The sequence below is a fragment of the Trachymyrmex cornetzi genome, unplaced genomic scaffold (genome assembly GCF_001594075.2).
Source record: "Trachymyrmex cornetzi isolate Tcor2-1 unplaced genomic scaffold, Tcor1.1 scaffold1339, whole genome shotgun sequence".
Lineage (NCBI taxonomy): Eukaryota > Metazoa > Arthropoda > Insecta > Hymenoptera > Formicidae > Trachymyrmex > Trachymyrmex cornetzi.
In genome coordinates this window covers 124204-130001 of record NW_017295916.1, presented here as the reverse complement: position 1 = coordinate 130001, position 5798 = coordinate 124204, and the positions used below count along the sequence as shown (strand labels likewise).

Genomic DNA, 5798 nt, shown 5'->3' with positions numbered 1-5798 from the left:
CTTCCAGTAATACAATATGGCGGTTACTGGATACTATACTGGAAATCAGCAAATGGGAACACACCCATAGTGTGAATCCTATATTTCAAGTACGCTGGATTCATTCGGAGCGTAACACAGGGAGGATCCCGTTTGCCTACAATCCTGATTGCACACACCACTCACATCAGCTGGTACCTAATAATTTTTTATTGCTATACCAATGAGAATATTTTATTTTTATGTTGGCCAATTAGCGATGCATGTGTGCAACATGCAATGTGTGTAACCGGAGCCTTCCCGTAACACATAAGGCATAAGAAATTCAACCAATCAGAGTTCTTTATTTTATGGAAAGAAAGGAAGCGAAGGACTTTGATTAGTATATTTTCTAAAACCTGTTCTACAATAGGGTAAGCCATAAGTCGTAAGAAATTAACCAATTGTTGATTATTTTTGTCATATTCAACTGTGATTGGTCAATATTTTACGCCTTACGACTCGCAACCCTATTGTAGAACAGGTATTATGCATTATGTGTTATATGTTATACAAGGATCTGGGGCTCTATTCTTGAAAAGAAACGTATACGAAAGTCTAGGGAAATATTAGTACACGTAACGTATACTGTATCATTTTCCTAGATTTTCGCATACGTTTCTTTTCAAGAATGGGTGCTTTCCATTTAGTGACACAAGTCGACACAAGTTGACTCCTAGTATTGTCTCTGCTTTCCATTACATTTGTGTCACTCTATGTCGATGACACAAGTCGACTTCGGTTGACTTTGCTCGAATGGTGAGTTTGGGTGAGTTTAGTGCAGTTACGTATGGTCGAACTGTTAATCTTCGACGGAAAGAAATTCTTGCAACATGGAACTAAAAGTATGAAACATTTTGTTATTGTTATTTTAAATAGAAAAATGCAAGTTATTAAGTGTATTATATAATAAAATTATTTGTGTTGTATTATATTACTTAATCTCATCTATGTATGGAAAGAAACGAAAAAGTTACTTAAGATAATTATAATAACGCAATTTTATTTGTATAAGGGCCGATTGTTTCATCTTTTGGTAAAATTTACCTGTTAGATAAGTAGCAATATTACCCGATCACATACGCGGATTGCCAGATTTACCTAACAGGTAAACTTTACTGAAAGATGTAACAATCGGTCCTAAATTATAAATTCTAACTCAATTTGCATTTTTATGCTTATATGTTACAGCGTATTACAATGAAAAAACTGCAATTTTTGTAAAATAATGGTAAAATAATTTTAAAAAATGATACAAATTTTTAAAAGTGAGCAATATACAAAAAGCAAATTTTATCCAAACAAAAAATTTTATACAAAAAGAAAATTATACGAATGAAGAAAAAGTAGAAGACGATCAGCCAGTTAAAACAAGTTTAAATCAAGACTTACAAGAATGTAAATTCATATGGTCTAAGCGAGCTACTTGTGCACTTTTATCTGCTTATGAAGCTCGAGATATTGAGGCAGATAATACAAAAATATATAGAATACAAAAAAAAATAAAAAAAATTGGCAATGTGTAGCTAACGATCTCAATATATTATCATTATCTGAAGTAGCAGTAAGTTTCAAAATTATATACATATGCATATATTGTAAGATATATACCAGGTTTAAGATACTGTATTATCTCACTAATAGTAAGAACAAGTGATGCGAGCAATTACAATTGGAAATTACCCGTGCTGGTTATCTGGATGTGTTGCGGTATAAGAGGATTAATTTATTTGTAATTATAGGGAAATTTATTTAAGGAGTACTTAAGGTACAGGGCAAGATTGCAGTTAAAGCTCTCTTTACACTTTAGTAATAGAACACTGACTTTATTACCCGTATACTTGTACAATGAAATATAATTAATGTTATTAATACTGTAACGCTTAATTCTACACGCGTTATACAACTTGACGGAAGCCGAAGGAATCAGAGAGAATTTAATCGCCTCTCTTTACCCGAAATTGATTAATCGTTCGCGAGACAAAGGATTAGTACTCGTCTGCTTCAGAGATAATCAACGACTCCTCTCTTACGATAGAGAAGCAGCGACTCGTGTCCTCTGATACGCCGGTTTTGTGGAAGCATGGTACGACGTGTGACGTATGTACGCACGGCGTTGCTGATTGCTCCGATTCGATTTCGGAGTAACAACGGCTAACGTAGGTGTCAGCAACTCCCGAGTACTGGGATATTCGAGAATGTTCGATGTTAAGAAAATAAATACATAGATGTTTTCTTACAGTTCGGCCATGCTACCCTTTTATTCGTCCTCGAATAAATTCTTCAGTGTGCTGCGGACAACTATTTTAACAATGCTATAAGATTGCCAATTAACTTAATTAGAACCCAATAAAACTTATTCGGCCATGCTGCCCTTTTATTCGTCCTCGAATAAATTCCTCAATGTGCTGCGGACAACTATTCTAACAATGCTATAAGTTTGCAAAATTACTTAATTAATATCTAACTTAAAACTAACGTCCAGTGGTTCTCATTCTACACTGGTCGTATCCATGGCTTTAATTTATCGGGAGACAATATCGCCTTATATGGCTTTGCCGACAAGTTAAAACCTGATATGTCACCACGTATCGATTGAAATCTAACACTTTTGTTACCTGATAAGGGTCTTTATACGGAACATCAAACCTGATTAAACAATTTTATATATCTTTTATATTTAACAATATTTATGTTATTTGCTTATCTTCGTAATACATTTTTGTAGTTAACAAGATCAAGTTAGATGGAAATTTAGCGCTTTAAAGAAAGCCTATACTAAAAAAAAGGATCACAATCGTACAAGCGGAAATGCACCGAAGTCTCTTGATGAATTTGAAAAACGAATACAAGAAATTCTAGGTGATAAAAGTGGTAATGCTTGTAAGGAAAATTTTTTCAATTCACCATTATTAAAAGCAACTTCATCGAATCAATCTGAAAAACAAAATATTACAAACAATTTAGAAAATGATATAAAAAAAGAATCAAATATTATTCAAAACCATAAAAAAATTAATGAAATAAAAATACATAGCGCATATGAAACAGACTCAGAGAATGTTAATGTAGAAAAAGAATCAAGTAGTAGACAGAGTAACGTAAAAATTAATGCAGTAAAAAACGTAGCACACATGGAACAGGTTCTGCAGTAGCTCGAACAAAATTAGAATTAGAAAGACAATGGTTACAACATTTGCAAATGTTACAACAAAAATATGAAGATAGAAGGAATCATGATGAAAAAGAATATAAAAGGAAAATAGAAGAACTTGAATTAAAAAAAGAAAAGCTAAACTTGAAAAAGAAAAAAAATCATGTTAGAAGAATTAAAATTTAACAAGATGATAGATCTACATCGAGAAAAAATGTCTGTTGAAAAAGAAAAATGTGATTTATTAAGAAATATGATTCAATTTAGAAGTAGTATTTTTAATCAAAATATTTAATAACAATTTTTTTATTTTCAAAGTTTAAAATACTTACGTTTATGTTGTAACAATTTCAAAGTTATTCATTTTATTACATGTAATTGGTTTTTTAAAGAATTCAAATATATTTATATTTTTACGTAATAAAACTATTGCATTTTAAAAGATAGATATTAGATATACCGTTTATTAGATATTACATGTTATGTTCATTACATATTACATGCTGCGTTTCTAAAAGTTGTTAAAAAGAATGTTTTGCGTATATAAATTAAAGTAATATAAAGTTATGTGTTCACTTTAATTTCTTAAATTAATATTCTCCAAGTAATTTATTTTTAAGTGATGTAGCGTCCAGCTGAATTGAAATAATAAATATATTTATTATATAGATTGAAATTATAAGACTGGTATTATGTGATATTACATGTTCGCTGTTAATAGTCATTAGGAATTGTTCTTTTTAAGTTTGTATGAAGAATTAAGATCTCTGTTAGCATTTAAAAATATATTATTAGAAAAATAAGAATGTTATTCATTAATAAATTAATAAAATGTTAAACATATATACTTATACAAAATAAAAATAAACTGAAATAAATATTGTTAATTTGTTTCTTTTTTGTATTTAAAAAATTTTACATTTTATTATATACAAAACTGTATACACCTATAAAACTGTACATATACCTATCTACAGATGAAAATTGTTTTTTCAAAACAAATAAGTAATAAGTAATAATAAGGCTCTATAAAAATAAAACAAAATAGAACAATTGAAGAGCTCAGAGTCAGTTATGTAATAAAGAATGTTAATTTAAAAAATAAAAATAAAAATAATTTTCAAACAAACGTTTCGACGCCGATTGAGTTATTCTTAATGTTACAGTAACTAAAATAGTGGTAGGGGAAGGTGGTGTACCTTTGACCAATTTTGACATTTTTTCTTGTGCAAGTTATAGGTCAGAAATTTCATATTATATTACATGATTAATTATTACAAGGATACATTTCTCGAAACAATAATGTTTAAGGAGATATACTTCAAAAGGTTTGTATAGAGAATCTGAAATTTAAGAGAAATTAGAAACAAGCAGTGGAACAGTTTATTGAATCAATTTTGTATTCTAACGGCAAAGTATTATATTGATACAATCATTAGGTGATGGTGAGTAGATCATAACAAATAACAATGTAAGTCCCAGCACGAGCCAAAAGCACGAGGAACGTAAAACCTGAAATCCGTTAAAATTAATTCCTTTAATGCACCGTAATTAAGTGCGAGGATGCCATAACCTTGACTTCAATCTTTGCGTAATTGATGGCATTTGTCACTGATTGAGGCTAGAAATGAGATGTCCGGTAAGCTCGAGAATATTCGTTAAGGTGAGACTTACTCGGACTCGAGAATAAACTATGAGAATAATTACTCTTCTTCGACTCGAGAATAATCTGTATAGTGAGCTCGAAGAAAGGTAGAGAGAAAATCAAGTGAGACCGTCAAAAGATCAGTTCTTCGTCACATTGTCAGAAGAACGAGAATTTCGTAAGAGTAGATCTTGAGACGGTTACTCACCTTCTTTTAGTGAGTCGATTTCCTTGATGGCGGATTTGAGCCATACATCGAGACGTGTGGTGAGACAGGTTAACTTTGATATTTGCGGCACTGCGAATCTCTGGATGGCCACAGGTTGTCCATTATCCTCTTGAGATAATAGTATTAATGAGAACCACACACTGAGAGAGCTCTTTCTGAATCTGTGAACTTCTTAGAAAGTGAGCACCAACAAAGTAACAACTAACTACTTTCGAGAGAGGAGAGAATCCTTGCGAGGAAAACAACGAGAAGGATCTAACGACGAGCTACCGCGCATGCGCCGTAGAGCGGCGCGTGTATCCCTACGCCCATGGATACTGCGTCTAGTGACGGCTCTTTCACGCCGATTATTTGAACAAATAATGTTCGACGATCCAGGTTTCCTGCATTTACATTTTCGTCTCTTTGTTCGTTACAGTTTAACTCATTCTGTTCTATAGTCTTCTTCAATATAAAAATCATCACCGTCATCTCCATTATTTATGCATATATTATGAAGTACACAACATGCTATTATAATCCAAGTCATAAAATGGGTATCACGTAACGGTAATTTTTGTAATTGTCGAAATCGGCCTTTTAAAATACCGAAAGCTCTTTCAACTACTATTCGAGTTGCTGAAATTTTTCTATTAAATTCTACATGTTCTATCGTAAGATTACCATTATCTTTAAAAGGAGAGACAATCCATTTTTTTTGCTATTCCATTATAACCTTTATCTCCTAATAAAAACGTATTATTTAGAAAAAT

The 5798-nt window shown here is 31.5% G+C and overlaps 1 pseudogene; it reads left to right on the top strand.

Moving 5' to 3' along the window:
• Positions 1-851: 851 nt before the first annotated feature.
• Positions 852-3467, top strand: LOC108770788 (uncharacterized; annotated as a pseudogene).
• The last annotated feature ends 2331 nt before the right edge of the window (positions 3468-5798 follow it).